This window comes from Rana temporaria, chromosome 6, assembly GCF_905171775.1.
Source record: "Rana temporaria chromosome 6, aRanTem1.1, whole genome shotgun sequence".
Lineage (NCBI taxonomy): Eukaryota > Metazoa > Chordata > Amphibia > Anura > Ranidae > Rana > Rana temporaria.
In genome coordinates this window covers 127,949,288-127,967,827 of record NC_053494.1, presented here as the reverse complement: position 1 = coordinate 127,967,827, position 18,540 = coordinate 127,949,288, and the positions used below count along the sequence as shown (strand labels likewise).

The following is an 18,540-nucleotide window of genomic DNA, read 5'->3' as shown; positions in this document are numbered from 1 at the left end:
CGCTGTACCCAAACACATTGACGTCCTTTTTCCCCCCAAAAAATAGAGCTTTCTTTTGGTGGAATTTGATCATCTGTGCGGAGCGCTCCAGATGACGTCAGCAGACGAAACAGGTCGAGAAGCAGAACGCCACAACACTTTCTAACTAGGATTACATGCGATTTTTACTCTGTTAAATTGTGAGTACCCAATTTTAAAGTTTTATCAATAAATTATTTTAAAAACGATAAAAAACTGTTGGGCTTTTTCTCCTGTACATGAGCTACAGTGAGTTGGAACAAAACCAGAGCAGAAAAAGGGTCGGTTTGATTGCCAGAGAGCGACACAGTGGTATACACTGTGAAGGTTTCATACCCCAAGAGAGGGTGTATATCCGGTGAGTGCAGGCTTTGCAGGGGCACGGGTTGGAATGACCACCCACCGAAAGCAAAGTGTCACATTCACTAAGCACCAAGCACGCATCTAACAGCATCCAGCACGTGGGAAATGTTCCCAGGATTTGTGTTGTTTCACCTGCCAATAATAGACTCTTTCACAGCTGTTTGGTATTTGATTTGCAGGATTCCATATGCACTTTAATATGATTGCACTACTGTAGCTGTTTATTATTGATTGCACAGGATTTAATTTAATTTATTGATGGCACAGTTTATATAGCACGGGTGCACTCAATAACATTCATTGTACACCTTGATATATTGCACATTTGTATTAGTTGTACCAGCACGTATGCACTTTTGGAATATTTACATTTAATTTTATACATATTAATCACTGTGTTCAGCTTTTTATACATTTATCAAGTATTTATTTAGGGTTAGCACATAGAACAGTGCCACACCTACTATTTCTTTATCTCCATTTATTTTACTTCACATATGGTGGCAGTAACAAGTAGAGGCTGCAGTTTTATACATTTTTTTATTTATTTAATATTGTTTCCCTATTTATACATAGTCTCTGCCAGTATTTAAATTCCGTAGCGCATATACAAGCCTTAATATAGACTTACCTGTAGCATAAGGTTGTAAAAAAGGGTTTACAACCACTTTAATGCAGTTCTTTGCCCCCTTCCACTAAACATTACAGCAGCATACAGCTCTGCATGCTTATATTAAATCAACTTACATTAAACATGTTTTGCTTCTACTTACAATTAATGGTGCCAGATTCACCAAAGAGATACGACGGCGTATCTGCTGATACACCGTCGTATCTCTGTTTCTATCTATGCGACTGATTCATAGAATCAGTTACGCATAGATATCAATAAGATCCGACAGGTGTAATTGTTTTACACTGTCGGATCTTAGGATGCAGTACCGCGGCCGCCGCTGGGGGGAGTTTGCGTCGTAAACCAGCGTCGGGTATGCAAATTAGCAGTTACGGCGATTCCTGACGGATCGTTTTTGGTGCCCTAACTTTAGTCAGCAAACGTATTGCTGTCTAAAGTATGGCTGTCGTTCCCGCGTCGAAATTTAAAAATGAACGTCGTTTGCGTAAGCCGTCCAGGAATACGGAATTACGTTACGCGCGTCGCCGTTCGAAAAAATGACGTCACGGCGCACAAAGCACGGCGGGAATTTCGAAACGGAGCATGCGCAGTAGGTCCGGCGCGGGAGCGAGCCTAATTTAAATGGCACACGCCCATTTAAATTACCCCGCCTTACGCCGGAGGCTGCCAGCGTAGGTTTTCATTTCAAGTGCTCTGTGAATCAGGCACTTGCGATGAAAACTTGCGGCGGTGTAATGTATCTATGATAATTTACGCCGCCGCACTTCTACGTGAATCTGGCCCAATGTTTTTTCAACTTTTTTTGAGGCACTGGTGACGTAACCTTGACCTCACAGCTGCATCCTGGGAACTTCCTGTCACGTGTTCCAGGAGGCAGGCCTAGAGTTCTAGGCAGAGATCCAGGAAGTAAAGGGAGATAAATTCCTCTGCCCTTAGTAAAAATGGTCACTGTGAGAATAAAGGATGTAACATGTTGGGGAATTTGTAGTGCCAGACAGTACATTTCCGCCACCCCAGAAGTACGTTTCAGGGCTTTTTCTGCCCACTTTTTTTTTTTTTTTTTTTTTTTTTTAGAAAAGGGTTCACACTTGAATAGTTTCCCACGCAGGGGGTTCTCACCATCAATGCAACAAAACATAAAATTCAGCTGCATGGCTCTTTTTGTAGCCTCACTACTCAGGCCTCATGCCTTGGTCCTCAGTCCCAGTGCTCGTGCACAACATGATGTACCTTTGTCAGCTTGACTTTCTCCTGCAGCTCTCAGCTGCTACATCCTCACAGGAATATTTGTTCTGGAAAATCTAAAAACAACTTGTGATCTAGATGACTGAGCAATACTTCATCCCAGTGGGGATACAAGCATGTTAGACCTAATTTCCTTGTAGAGGTCATATTATTAAGGCAAGCAGGTTGGAGTCTGTTCTGTGAGCAGAGCCATTGTCTGTGCTGACCTGGACAGTATGGTGCAACGTACACCTGTCACGGTATCCTTCACACACACTGACCTCCCTCGGGAGGGTGGGGCCACTGAACTCTAACATGCGTTAACATGAAGGTTGCATCATTAGTATGCTTGCTTCAAAGAAAATCTGTCCCAGACCGCTATTTTAACCACTTCCTGCACGGCCTATAGCAGAATGACGGGCGGGCATTGGTTCTGACGTCCAGCAGGATAACATGCCAGTGTGCACCAGCGGGGGGTACGCAGATCGGAGGTGCTGTGTATCACACACACTGCATCTCTAATCATGGTATGGAGCCTCTGACGGAGGCTCCTTACCACATCAGCCAATCATAGTCGATCATCATGTAAACCAGGAAGTAACGGTAAACGGCATTCCGAGGTTCGCGCTGACAGGGAGAGCCAATCGGCGGCTCTCCCTGTCAGAGGGGGGGGGGTCTGTGCTGATAATTAGCACATTAATGATCAGCACAGCCCCCATCAGATGTGCCCATCAGCTTCCAATCAGTGCCCATCAGCTGCAGCTGTCAGTGCCAAAAAAAGTGCCAATCAGTGCCCATCATTGAAGGAGAAAACAAAATGTTATAACCAAAAACAAAAAAAAAAAAAAAGTTTTGTTTTTCAAAATGGTTGATCTTTTTTAGTTTGTTTAGCAAAAAAAAAAAAACCCAGTGGTGATAAAATACCACCAAAAGAAAACTCTATTTGTGGGAAGAAAATGATAAAAATTTAGTTTGGGTGCAGTGTTGCACGACCGCGCAATTGTCATTCAAAGTGCAACAGCACTGAAAGCTGAAAATTGTCCTGGGCAGGAAGGGGCGAAAGTGCCCGGTATTAAAGCGGTTAAACAGTGGCATGGCCTCGACTTGCCACAAGGGGAGGAAATAAAAAATAAGGTATGCAAAAAATGAAGATCGCCTGCAATTATCTGTACGAAGCCTTTGTTGTAATTTTTTTGATAAGGGGAAGTTTCTCTTTAGATAGCACACAGATTTCAAAAGGTCAGGAGTTCACAGGGGCACATGATTAAATAACGCACAGAGTTCAGTGGCCAGGATTAAGTAAGGCACAAAATTCAGTGGTCAGGAATAAGTAACGCACAGAGTTCAGTGGTCAGGATTAAGTAAGGCACAGAGTTCAGTGGTCAGGATTAAGTAAGGCACAGAGTTCAGTGGTAAGGATTAAGTAACGCACAGAGTTCAGTGGTAAGGATTAAGTAACGCACAGAGTTCAGTGGTAAGGATTAAGTAACGCACAGAGTTCAGTGGCCAGGATTAAGTAACGCACAGAGTTCAGTGGCCAGGATTAAGTAACGCACAGAGTTCAGTGGTCAGGATTAAGTAACGCACAGAGTTCAGTGGCCAGGATTAAGTAACGCACAGAGTTCAGTGGCCAGGAATAAGTAACGCACAAAGTTCAGTGGTCAGGATTAAGTAACGCACAAAGTTCAGTGGTCAGGATTAAGTAACGCACAAAGTTCAGTGGCCAGGAGTAAGTAACGCACAGAGTTCAGTGGCCAGGATTAAGTAACGCACAGTTCAGTACGTCGGCAGAATGGCACGGCTGGGCACATGGAAGTATATATACGTCCCCTTTAAGAGCCCAGCCACGGTCCAAAGCTCCGCGACAGCGTCCGCGGGACCCGATCGCCGCGGCTGTCCCGCGATCGGGACACAGGAGCTGAAGAACGGGGAGAGGTGAGTGTAAACAAACCTTCTCTGTGGCAATGTCAGTGATCGTCTGTTCCCTAATATAGGGAACGACGATCACTGACTTCACACGTCCAGCCACGCCCCCCTACAGTTAGAAACACACATGAGGTCACACTTAACCCCTACAGCACCCCCTAGTGGTTAACCCATTCACTGCAATTGTAATTTTCACAGTAATCAGTGCATTTTATAACACTTTCGCTGTGAAAATGACAATGGTCCCAAAAATGTGTCAAAATTGTCTGATGTGTCCGCCATAATGTCGCAGTCACAAAAAAAAAAAAAAAAAAATCGCTGATCGATTCCATCAGTAGTAAAAAAAAAAAAAAATATTAAGTTAAATGCCATAAAACTATCCCCTATTTTGTAAACGCTATAAATTTTGCGCAAACCAATCGATAAACGCTTATTGCATTTTTTTTTTACCAAAAATAGGTAGAAGAATACGTATCTGTCTAAACTGAGGAAAAAATATTTTTTTTTATAACTTTTTGGGGGATATTTGTTATAGCAAAAAGTAAAACATTTAATTTTTTTTTCAAAACTGACGTTCTATTTTTGTTTATAGCGCACAAAATAAAAACCTCAGAGGTGATCAAATACCACCAAAAGAAAGCTCTATTTGGGGAAAAAAAAAGGATGCCAATTTTGTTTAGGAGCCACGTCGCATGACCGCGCAATTGTCAGTTAACCACTTAAGGACCGCCGCCTGTAGATATAAATCCATAGAATGGCACGGCTGGGCAGATGGACGTACCGGCACGTCCTGTACATCTACCCAGCCGTGGCTCACGGGTGCGCGCCCGCGACCTGGTCCGAAGCTCCGGGACCGCGAGACCCGCGGGCCCGATCGTCGCTGGGGTCCCGCGATCGCTCCCCGGCTTCCCCGTGCTTCACTGTGGCGGCTGCATCGATCGTGTCATCCCCTTTATAGGGAGACACAATCGATGACGTCACTCCTACAGCCACACCCCCTACAGTTGTAAACACACACTAGGTGAAACATAACCCCTTCAGCGCCCCCTTGTGGTTAACTCCCAAACTGCAACTGTCATTTCCACAATAAAGAATGAATTTTAAATGCATTTTTTGCTGTGAAAATTACAATGGTCCCAAAAATGTGACAAAATTGTGCGAAGTGTCCGCAGTCACGGGAAAAAAAAACAAAATCGCTGACCGCCGCCATTAGTAGTAAAAAAAAAATAATTAATAAAAAAATGCAATAAAACTATCCCCTATTTTGTAAACGCTATAAATTTTGCGCAAACCAACCGATAAAAGGTTATTGCGATTTTTTTTACCAAAAATATGTAGAAGAATACGTATCGGCCTAAACTGAGGAAAAAAAATAATTTTTTAGATATTTTTGGGGGATATTATAGTAAAAAATATTGATTTTTTTTTTTTAAATTGTCGCTCTATTTTTGTTTATAGCGCAAAAAAATAAAAACCGCAGAGGTGATCAAATACCACCAAAAGAAAGCTTTATTTGTGAAAAAAAAAAAAAAAAGGATGCCAATTTTGTTTGGGAGCCACGTCGCATGACCACGCAATTGTCAGTTAAAGCGACGCAGTGCCAAATCGCAAAAAGGGGCAAGGTCCTTAACCTGTATATTGGTCCGGGTCTCCTGACCACTGAACTCTGTGCGTTACTTAATCCTGGCCACTGAACTCTGTGCGTTACTTAAAGCGGAGGTTCACCCAAAAATCAACTTTCTGCCATTAGATCCAGCATACTGCTGACATCTGCAGTATGCTGTTTTTTTTTTTTTGTACTTATCGTTTTATTAGCCCTTGTTATCCGGCTCCGAGCGGGGATTTCTGCGGGGAATAGGCGTTCCTAAACCAAGCGGATTTGATTGACAGGCTGCTAAAGCGCGTCACGCCTACCGAAAATACCCGATGTGACACTCACCAAGTTCAGTGGTCAGGATTAAGTAACATACATAGTGCATGGGGCTAGGATTAACTAATGCACACTCCAAAATGGCGTGGAGTGGCCTGCGTGACAACTCTAACTACATAACTTTGAACTGATGCTTGCACGGTATGAGCCAAGTTGGAGCCTGTACACTGCAAAAAACTATATTACCCAGCTCCTGGGAATGAATCGTTGGATAGAGCCTTCAAAATGAGGACACAGGGACAAATGGTAACATTAGACTATTTCAGAGCAGGAATATCAGCCCTTACTGTACAGATGTATTGAATATTGCTGTGGCACTAAAACAAGCAGAATCAGCTCTTCCAAACAGAGTATGGTCAGCTGTAATTGATTTGTAAAGCAAATGAAAACTTAATCGCTAAAATCTCATAAATCTTTAATATAAAGCGTATAATAAAATAACAAATAACAACCTGAAGAATTATTGCAATCACACCAGGGAGCAAGCTAGCACTTGGAAGTGACAACTCTCCACCTCAATGTGTACCAGTAACACAATATGTAGTGTGGCGCTACCCACAATTCACAGAAAAAAAGCTTACATTAACTTCTTGAGACCCGGGCCATTGTAAAAAGACGGCGGCCACAAGGTGGCTCTACAGGCCTGGGAGGCCATCTTTTTACGGCCTCGGCTCCTCCGGCCACTGGGGGGCGCTCGAGTGCCGACTGTGGCGTGCGTGCCCAGCGTGTCACTGAGATGCCGATGCGCGTGCCTGTCGGCCGCAATGTCCGCCAGGTACCCGCAATCGCCCGTTACACAGCCAAGGACGTGGATCTCTGTGTGTAAACACAGAGATCCACGTCCTGTCAGGGAGACACCAATCGGTCCCCTCCCCCAGTCAGTCCCCTCTCCCCACAGTAAGAATCACTCCCAGGAAACACATTTAACCCCTTCCTCGCCCCCTAGTGTTAACCTCTTCCCTGCCAGTCACATTTATACAGTAATCAGTGCATATTTATAGCACTGTTCGCTGTATAAATGTGAATGGTCCCAAAAATGTGTCAAAAGCAGATAACCGCAATTACTAGTAAAAAAAATATGTCAGAATTCTATTCCCTATTTTGTAGCCGCAATAACTTTTGCGCAAACCGATCACTATACGCTTATTGCGATTTTTTTACCAAAAATATGTAGAAGAATACATATCGGCCTAAACTGAGAAAAAAAAGTTTAATAAATAAAAAAATGGGATATTTATTATAGCAAAAAGTTAAAAATATTGGGGCAGATCCACAAAGAAATTACGCCGGCGTATCTATTGATACGCCGGCGTAATTTCAAAATTCCCGCGTCGTATCTTTGTTTTGAATCCTCAAAACAAGATACGACGGCATCTCGGCTAGATCCGACAGGCGTACGTCTTCGTACGCCGTCGGATCTTAGATGCAATTTTTCGGCGGCCGCTAGGTGGCGTTTCCGTCGAAATCCGCGGCGAGTATGCAAATTAGCTATTTACGGCGATCCACGAACGTACGTCTGGTCAGCGCATTTTTTTACGTCGTTTCCGTTCGGCTTTTTCCGGCGTATAGTTAAAGCTACTATTATGAGGCGTACTCAATGTTAAGTATGGCCGTCCTTCCCGTGTACAATTTTACATTTTTTGCGTCGTTTGTGTAGAATGACGTCACCGTCGTAAGCATTGGCTGGTTCCGGTTTAATTTCGAGCATGCGCACTGGGATACCCTCAGGAACGGCGCATGCGCAGTTAAAAAAAAAAAACTTTGTTTACGTCAGATCACGACGTATTGACATAAAACACGCCCCCATCACAGCCATTTGAATTCCGCGCCCTTACGCTGCGAGAGATACACTACGCCGCCGTAACTTACAGCGCGGATTCTTTGTGGATTCAAAATAAAAAAGATAAGTTACGGCGGCGTAGCGTATCTTAGATACGCTGCGCCCGGCAGATGTATGTGGATCTGCCCCAGAGTGTTTTTTTCAAACATTGTTTTTTGTTAATAGCGCAAAAAATAAAAAACGCAGAGGTGATCAAATACCACCGAAAGAAAGCTCTATTTGTGGGGAAAAAAAGGACATCAAATTTTGTTTGGGAGCCACGTCGCACGACCGCGCAATTTTCATTCAAAGCGTGACAGTGCGAAAGCTGAAATTTCGCCTGGGCAAGAAGGGGGTATATGTGCTTAGTAAGCAAGTGGTTAATCAAGTCATATAAAAAGAAGAATAGTGAAAAAACCTGAATAGAACTAACAAAATTGCACTGTGTGAAAACCAAAGCAAAAATTAAAAATCATAAAAAAAAAAAAAAAAATTACAAGCATGTTAATGTGTAAAACAGATGTCAAAGTTCACATTGTTTGTTGTTCGGTAACCAAAATACTGGATGGATTGGTTTAACAAGTGAAATTGACTGCTCTGCTTGTGACTGTTTATTATTGAGGAATAAAACATTCAGAGAGCACTACAAGAGTTTTTTCTCTTTCATACGGATGCACATGTGCAGATGAGTATTATGCAGAGAAATATTTGTTCTGGAAGACCTAAAAACAACTTGTGATCTAGATGAGTAATACTTCATCCCAGTGAGAATACAAACACGTTAGACCTAATTCCCTGGTAAAGGTCATATTATGAAGGTGAGCAGGTTTGAGTGACACTGGTGATCGGACTGCACTTCATTTTGTGTAATTTAAAGAGTAACTTCACTTTTGTAGTGAAAAAAAAACACTCTGGTAACCTATGTACATTGCAAGGATTGTAACAAACTTTGTTGCAGATTCCTACCTTTTGTTTTTCTGAAGTAGCTGTTTGTTTGTTTGTCCGTGTCCATGTGTACAGTGAATCTGTATAAGTGTGGTTTTATAATTATCAATCAGCTGCTGCACCTGCAGGGCTCTGATACAAGCTGCAAGGTCTGCATCCCTTTATATATGATTTCACATTGAGCGTATGTCACCAAAAATACATTTTTGGTTGCAGGGGATGCTCAAATTCTGATTTGTATCTTAGTACAGACTTCTGGGAAAATCAGTAGGCCAGTCACACAAGCAGAAAAGTGGATTTACCTTTAACTACTTAAGGGCCGGAAGGATTTCCCCCCTTAATGACCAGGCCATTTTTTTTGCGATACGGCACTGCATTGCTTTAGCTGAAAATTGCGCGGTCGTGCGACGTTGTAACAAAATTTATGTTGTTTTTTTCCCACAAATGGAGCTTTCTTTTGGTGTTATTTGATCACCTCTGCGTTTTATTTTTTGCCCTATCAACAAAAAAAAAGAGCGACAATTTTGAAAAAAAAATAAATTTTTACTTTTTGCTATAATAAATATACAAATTTAAAATAAAAATCTTCTACATATTTTTGGTAAAAAATAAAATAAAAAAATTGCAATAAGCGTATATTGATTAGTTATAGAGTCTACAAAATAGGGAATAGATTTATGGCATTTTTATTGTTTACTAGCTGAATACCCGGCGTTGTCCGGTCTTCCTATCTTAACCTTTTGGGGAGGAAAATCATAGTAATATAAATATACCCATCTTTTATATAAGGGTGTAGGTAAGGGTTAATTTAACTGTCATATATTTTTATTTGGCATATAAGTAATATGTGTACCAGGTATTATTGAAATATCTCCAGGCGTACAGAAGTTATGTGGGAACATACATTTCCCATTGATTTGCATGGGACTTTAAACAAAAACCCCGACCCTCACAAATGGGGGTAGTTAAGGGATAAATTAACTATCCTATAGTTTAAGTGGACATATAAGTAACATGTGACCAAGTGTTATCGAAATATGTACAGCCGTTTGGAAGTTATGAAGTAACATGTATTTCCCATAGAGTTGAATGGGACTTTAAAGGAAAACCCCGACCATGGCAAATGGGGGTGGGTAAGGGTTAAACCACCTATCCTATGTGTGTTGCTGACATATAAGTAACATGTGTGCCAAGTTTCATGTTAATATCTTTAGCCGTTTGGACGTGATGCTGGAACATACATACACACGTTGAGTTTTATATATATAGACTAGTAATGGCGGCGATCTGTGATATTAAAGCGGGACTGCGACATTGTGGCAGACAGATCGGACACTTTTTTGGGACCACTCACATTTATACAGCGATCACAGCTAAAAATAACTACCGATTACTGTATAAATGTCACTGGCAGAGAAGGGGTTAACACTAGGAGGCGATCAAGGGGTTAAATGTGTTCCCTAGGGAGGTATTTTTAACTGTGGGGGCAGTGTACTGACTAGGGGAGGAGAGAGATCGCTGTTCCTGATCACTAGGAATAGCAGATCTCTCCCTAGTCCCTTGTCAGAATGGAGGATCTGTCTGTTTACATTGACAGATCCCCATTCTGGCTCTCTGAGAAGCGATCATGCGTGTCCGCTCTGGCGTGCACACCTTCTATAGCTTCTTAAAGAGGTTGACGTACGACACCGATTTGCGCAGTCGTGCCAACCTGCTGCAGTACAACTGAGGCGGCTGGTCGGCAACTAGTTAAAGGAGTACACACACCTAGTGGACTCACCTGGATTGGGCTTTATTCTTTTTCTGTACACACACATATATATGTGGATTGTTCACAGTATTTTAGTTATCCAACAGTTCATATGTGGACTTTGAGATGTATTTTACACAACACACTAAATGTATTATGATTTTGCCTTGTTTTCACAGTGTTGTTTTGTTAGTAATATTTACATTTTTTTTTCACTATTATTTTTAGATCACTAAAATAATTGAAAGTTTTTTTCTGTGAACTGAGTTTAGTGAGGGTAGTGCTGCAGTACTTATTTTGTTATTGATATTAAAGTGTACAGTATAGCCCAGTGGTCTCCAAACTGCGGCCCTGGGGCCAGATGCGGCCCTTTGCCTGCCTTTATCCGGCCCTTGGGTCACTACTTCCAAAGATACAAGACACGGTTCTGCCAACCGATACCAGCAACAAAGCACAATATCTCCCACTGATACCAATAATGGGACACTATTCCTCCCACTGATACTAATGATGGGGCATTATTGCTTTCAAATGATACTGATGATGGGGTATTATTCCTCCCCTCCCAATGATACCAATAAATTGGCACTGTTCCTTCCAATTAAACCAATGATGGGGCACTATTCCTGCCAATGATAGGGTACTGCTTCTCCCCCAATACCAATTATGGCGATGTTTACTCCCACTGATGCCAAGAAAATTTCCACAACCACTGGCCATAGTCCGGCCCCCCTAAAGTCTGAAGGTAAAAAAACTGCCCCTTTGTTTAGAAAGTTTGGAGACTCCTGGTATAGCCAAAACTTTTTCAACCTTAAAGCGGAGTTCCGGCCACAATTTCACTTTTTAAATATAAATACCCCTGAAATACACAAGCTTAATGTATTCTAGTAAAGTTAGTCTGTAAACTAAGGTCCGTTTTGTTAGGTTGTTACAGCATTTAGACACTTTATAAAATAGAAATTGACTGGGGCCATCTTAAGTGTGGGCATCATGAAGCCAGACTGTATGACTTCCTGGATTTCAGCCTTGCAGATCCCGCACATGCTCAGTGCTGCACAAGCAGTGTAATAGGTTTCAGATCAGGTTTCAGCACCTGTACTGTCCAAGTCACATGATTCTTCGAGACTGGGGAGTGCACAGACTCCTGGAAAGTTACACCCACTACATTCCCAGGAGTCTGTGCGGTGTAGGTTAGGAAGCTTAAGCACCTAGGTGCAGGAAGAGGGAAGATTAACTATTCTGCCTAGCAACAACACTTTGAAGGCATCTAAAAAAATAAAAAAATTTCTTAAAGCACTAATGACATTTTTTTAAAACTACTTATGTAATGTTATATTTATGGGTGGAACTCCACTTTAAAGGGGCTGTAAAGCAGGGGTTGACAAATTTGCTTGGAATCTAGGAGCCAGGTAAAAAAGTTAGGAGCCAGAAAACGCGCCCCGTCCCGACGAGCTTGCGCGCAGAAAGCGAACACATACGTGACCAGCGCCCCCATATGTAAACGGTGTTCAAACCACACACGTGAGGTATCGCCGCGATTGGTAGAGCGAGAGCAATAATTCTAGCCCTAGACCTCCTCTGTAACTCAAAACATGCAACCTGTAGATTTTTTTTAAACGTCGCCTATGAAGATTTTAAAGGGTAAAAGTTTGTCTGCATTCCACGAGCGGACGCAATTTTGAAGCGTGACATGTTGGGTATGAATTTACTCGGCGTAACATTATCTTTCATAATATAAAAAAAAAAAAATGGGGATAACTTTACTATTGTCTTATTTTTTTATTAAAAAAAGTGTAATTTTTTCACCAAAAAAGTGCGCTTGTAAGACCGCTGCGCAAATACGGCATGCCAGAAAGTATTGCAACGTTTGCCATTTTATTCTGTAGGGTGTTAGGATAAAAAATATATATAATGTTTGGGGGTTCTAATTAGAGGGAAGAAGATGGCAGTGAAAATAGTGAAAAATGACATTAGAATTGCTGTTTAACTTGTAATGCTTAACTTGTAATACCAACGGCCACCACCAGATGGCGCCAGCTCACATCTGGTGGTAATAACTTGTAATACCAACGGCTCACCACCAGATGGCCCCAGCTCAAAAAAAAAAAAAAAAAAAAAAAATTTTTTTTTTTTTTTTTTTGCCCCCCCTTCCAAGCCAAGTCGCCAGGGCCCCATTTCTAGTCGCCATGGCGACCTGGCGCCCGGGATTTGTCGAGCCCTGCTGTAAAGGTTATTTTTTTATTTTCTAAATAGGTTCTTTTAAGCTAGTGCGTTGTTACTTACCCTTTCCTTCGATTTCCATTCTAAATTTTTATTTTCTTTGTCTGAATTTCTCACTCCCTGTTTCTCCTCAGTAAACTTCACACCATCATCCGAGCGGTGGTTAGTCAGCCAGAACAGCTTACTGAATATCTTATTGGAGGAGGAACAGGTAGTGAGAAATTCAGATAAAGAAAACAAAGAAAATAAACATTTAGAAGGGAAATTGAAGGAAAAGGTAAGTGAACCAACAATGCACTAGCTTAACCACTTGCTAACTGGGCACATATACCCCCCTTCTGCCCAGGCGAAATTTCAGCTTTCGGCACTGTCACGATTTGAATGACAATTGCGCAGTCGTGCGACGTGGCTCCCAAACAAAATTTACATACTTTTTTTCCCACAAATAGAGGTTTCTTTTGGTGGTATTTGATCACCTCTGCGGTTTTTATTTTTTGCGCTTTAAACAAAAATAGAGCGACAATTTTTAGAAAAACACAATATTTTTTACTTTTTGCTATAATAAATATCCCATTTAAAAAAAAAATGTTTTTTCAGTTTTGTCCGATATGTATTTCTTCTACATTTTTGGTAAAAAAAAAAAAAAAAGTATGTGATTAGTTTGCGCAAACGTTATAACGCCTACAAAATAGGGGATAGAATTATTACTTTTATTATTATTATTATTATTTTTTTACTAGTAATGGCGGCGATCTGCGATTTTTGTCACGATTGCGATATTATGGCGGACACATCGGACACTTTTGACACATTTTTGGGACCATTCACATTTATACAGCGAACAGTGCTATAAAAATGCACCGATTACTGTATAAATGTGACTGGCAGGGAAGGGGTTAACACTAGGGGGCGATCAAGGGGTTAAATATGTTCCCTGCTAGGTGATTCTTACTGTGGGGGAGGGGACTGACTGGGGGAGGTGACCGATGGTTGTCCCTGTGTACAAGGAACACACCATTGGTCTCCTCTCCCTAACAGGACGTGGATCCCACGTTCCTGTCTCTGTGACTGCCGATCGCGGGTGCCTGGCGGACATTGCGGCCGCCAGGCACGCGCATCGGCACCTGTGTGATGCGGCGTGCGCGCGGCCCCCAGAGGCGCGCGGCCAGAGCCAGAGCCCATATATTTACGGCCTCCCGGCAGATAAGAGCCACCTTGCGGCCGTAAATAGTCGGCTGCTGGATGGCAAGAGGTTAAAGGAACCTATTTAGAAAAAAAAAAAAACGAACCTTTACAACCCCTTTAAGCCTCGTACACACGACCAGTTTTCCCGTCGGGAAAACTGCCATGACAGCTTCTGGCTGGGAAAACTGGCCGTATGCTCCATGGCAGCTTTCCTGACAGGAAAATTGCCAGGAATCGCGGCAGGAAAAATTAGAACATGTTTCCTTTTTTCCTGGCGGTTTTTAACCTGGCAGTTTTCCTATGGGGAAAGCCTGCGGAGGAGCATACACACGACGGGATTCCCGACCAAAGCTCTCATGGCAGTTTTCCTGATGGGAAAACTGTCCGTGTGTAGGGGAAAGACTGACCGAGCAGGTTTTGGGCTTTCCCAACGGTAAAAAGTCCCCCGGGAAACCCGTACGTGTGTACGAGTCTTTACTGTTTGTTCTGGTAATCAGTCTCAGAACAGTACAGAAAGTAAAATCCACAATGTTGCCTTATCATTGGAACAAGCGGCAAGGGGAGCTATTCCACATGAGGAATATGTTCTGGTGACACTTGTGTAAGAGGGATGCCACTTTTCTTTTTAAGAGATTTCATCTTTGCCACAGAGGGTGAAAGGAGACCTCCCCTAAAAACCAAAAAGATTTGGGATTTACCTACACTTTGAAGTTTTTATAAAAGTTTTATTATTTTGAATTTTCTGCATTTGTTCAAATAATACCTGATGATCCTGCCGTCATAGAGCAACTTTATATCCCTATTTATTTATTTAATCCCTTACTTGATTCCCTGGGTTATCCTCAAAGCACATACACACATGTCCAGTGAATCCAGCATAGTCCTGCTGTAGTTCATTGATGCACAGCTGCAACCCAGGTCCCACATCACCATATTCTTTACAACATCAGGGGGCTGCTGTTCCTTCTGGGTTCCTGAACCTGACTCCCTGAGGACGCTCTTATGCTGCGGTGCAATATTATGACCCAGCTGCAAGAACCAGCCGGTCCCCTGATGACGTGCAGCTGTGCAGTCACTGTAGAGTACCCCAAAGCCTCCTGGGATGCATGACACAAGAGGCTGCAGGTGAATGGGATGTCATTCTCACCTAGGTGAAAATCCCAGAAGTGCCAGGAGGTATTTAGGGAAAAAAAGATAGTGGCGCTCCAGCCTCCTCCCCAACGGAAACATTTAAAGTCAGCAGTCACACACACACTTTAGCTGCTGACTTTTAATATTAGGACACTTAACCTGTCCTGGAATCCACTGATGTCGGAACCCCAGCCGATGTTTTCATTGGCTCTTAGGTGCTGCCATAGCCTGTAAGGGAAACCAGCAGTGAAGCTGATTCCCCACTGCGCATTCGCAAAGCACGCTGTGCTTTCTGAACGGCCCAGCGGTGGGTAAGGAAGAGGGGGAATTTCTCATGGACCTTGCCGCGGCAAGGTCTGGCAGAAATGGGGACAGGTACCAAATGTGGCACCGGAGGGTAGGGAGGAGACAGATAAGCAGAGCTTCCACTTTTGGGTGGGACTCCGCTTTAAGGACAAAATAATCAATTGTTTGTGCGGGAAGGGGGAGAGCAATGATGTTAAGTGGGTGGGGAGGGTGAAAGTCTGCTTTAAGCTCCTTGTGGAAGCACTTTCAATTATGAAGTGACAACCCTCTGTTCTGGTGACTTAGATTGAGACTACAATTGACCATACTGACATACAGTACATTAAGCAGGCCTAGCCCATTGATGTCATCATCAGGAACAAGGTATTTTATAAAAAACAAAAAAAAAGTAAATTTTTTCATTACATCGTACTTTGGAACTAAAACGGAGTGGTATTTAGTTTGCTAAAGTCAAATCCCAGTCGGAACACAACCATCATGGAATCTGCATGTTCTCTCTTTGCTGGCAAGGGTGTCTTCCACATACTCTGGTTACTTCCCACACTCAAAATGACATACTGGTAGGTTAATTGGCATTTGTCCAAATTGAGCCCCATGCATGTTAGATTGGCCGAGCTCTTATGAAGAAGGTCGTCCTTCGAAACGCGTAAGCTGGCAGTGGCCCTCATCACATCCCATATTATTATCTGGAGTGCGTTTGGGCTCAATCTATTGTCGCCACTTGTGGGAAATTGTTACATTGTGAACCTTTTAGCTACACTTGTGAGTAGTTTTATTTATCTTTTTTAATAAATATTTATCCAAAGGATAATGCACTAGGCTGGTGCGCCCCCTTTTTTTCTTTTTCTCGTTTATGGCCAGGATACCCCTATCCTTAAAGGGCAGCAAGGCCAGTGACATATACCATCATGAAATATACAGTAGACTGTCTAATAATCCACTCGTGCGCAGGAGTGTTTGTTTTCTGTTTCCAAAAAGACTAGAGAGGACCTTGGCCATCCTTCAAACTCATCCTCAACCTGAACTCCTACTTTTTTGTACTCCAATAAACTGTGGAATGGGTCATTACCCACCCTGCAACTCATCTGAGCTATGGTCATTGGAGTACAAAAAGCGCCAGTTCAGAGGGCACCCAAGCTTATTTTTAATGAGGACTGTAGATTGTATTCTCCTTGAGGGCAGGGACTTATGTAAATGTAAAGTAGGGATAAGCTCCGGCGTGTTCGCACAGTCTACGGTTTAATTTACAGGCTGCCAAGTAAGGTATTAAATCGACAGCCTAAATCAAAACTGATAACTTTTTATTTTCTTACATTCATAAGTATTTTTATTGTATTTTTTATCACTGGTATTTATAAAGAACCGTCAAGTTCCGCAGCGCTTGACATACTGTACATTAGGGATGATCTCCGGCGTGTTCGCACAGTCCACGTGCAGAGCCCGCCAGGAAGTCTGCACGGCGCTGCGCTAATCACAGGCATCTGGACAGGAAGTCTGCACAGCCGCAGCTCAGCTGCAGAGATTGGGAATAAGGATGAGCTCTGGCGTGTTCACATGTGTTCACACGTGCAGAGCCCGCCAGGAAGTGTGCGCGTCGCTGCGCTAATAACAGCCAGGGAGACATTTCACGATCCCTGCAGCCGAGCATCGGGACAATGTCTCCCTGGCTGTGATTAGCACAGCGCCATGCACACTTCCTGGCGGGCTCTGCACGTGTTCTATGCGAACACGCCAGAGCTCATCCTTAATTGGGAAATGTCTCCCTGCCTGTGGTTAGCGCAGCGCCGTGCAGACTTCCTGGCGGGCTCTGCACGTGGACTGTGTGAACACGCCGGAGCTCATCCCTAATGTACAGTATGTCAAGCGCTGCGGAACTTGACGGTTCTTTATAAATACCAGTAATACAATTAAAAATACGATAAAAATACTTATGAATGTAAGAAAAAAAAAAAAAAAGGTATCAGTTTTGATTTAGGCTGTCAATTTAATACCTTACTTGGCAGCCTGTAAATTAAACCGAACATGACGCCAGACAGCGCACCAGACAGAAAATTCAAGGCTGTCTCCATGTAACAAGGCATATGACGAAAGGAAGCAAAAACCACCCATTCACATCAGGCCTTTTCATATGAATCTGCACTTTTTGCCAGAGATGAGATCATCTAAAGATTGTTAACTCCTAAGTGGCCTTGACTGCACGACACGCTGCAGTGACAAGACAAAGGAAATATGTTATGTGCTCTGTAATCCCCTCCCCCCCCATATTTATAGACCTACACCTGCACAGGTAATGATCACACATATGATATATATCTATCTAGATATAGATAGATATATATATATCATAGTATAGTGGGAAAATGCAGTCTTTTGACATATCAATAACAAACAATACAGCAAAATTATTAATAATTATACAATGTTTCAATGTCATTGCAATGCATTTGTAAGTAGAACATACACAATAGAAGCATGCATTAGATCAGGTTAGAATAATGACATGGCAAGCTTCCCCCAGACATACCTGTACATGCATGATTAAATAGGACCTTCACCATCCCTGTAGGAATGTCTTATTGTGTCCTGGTTGAGGATCTGTGAGTGTTTACATCCTCCCCAGCACGTCTTCCATATTGATGCTGTGAGCAGTCTGCATACTGCTTCCCTGTTTACAATCTCCCAGCCTCAGTCCTTCACTCTTCTCTGTCCCCTGTGCAACAAGGAAGCTAAAAATAGTTCCAGCACAAGCTTTCTGTTCTGTGACAGTGCAAAGCACCGAGCACAGAGAGCTTGTCAGTGTGTTACACAAGTCCTTGTCAGGAGAAGTGGGATATTTTCCTGGTCTTATGACCTTGTGGCTTGTAGATCTGCTTTGAATATGAGCTAATGTAATCCATGGAGGAGCTGTGCAGAGTATCCCCTATGTGAGCTAACTCAAGCTTCTCATTTATGGAGACACTTCATTGTATAAATTCAGCTTTTAGAGATTAAAGCAGTATTTAACACAAATTAAAAACATTTATTATATTGCAGCTTACCAATTCTAAGATGCGATGGCTTCATTCATTTTCTTTTTTACACACAATCGG

The 18,540-nt window shown here is 42.5% G+C and overlaps 1 protein-coding gene across 1 annotated transcript in view; it reads right to left on the bottom strand.

The window, feature by feature from the left end:
* The window catches only part of PLEKHM3 (pleckstrin homology domain containing M3), a 223,887-nt gene extending 205,565 nt beyond the window's left edge, over positions 1 to 18,322 (bottom strand). Inside the window, exon 1 of the mRNA XM_040357361.1 lies at positions 17,976 to 18,322. The gene's annotated coding sequence lies outside the window, so the exon portion shown is untranslated. The remainder of the gene's footprint in view (positions 1 to 17,975) is intronic.
* Between the last annotated feature and the right edge of the window lie 218 nt (positions 18,323 to 18,540).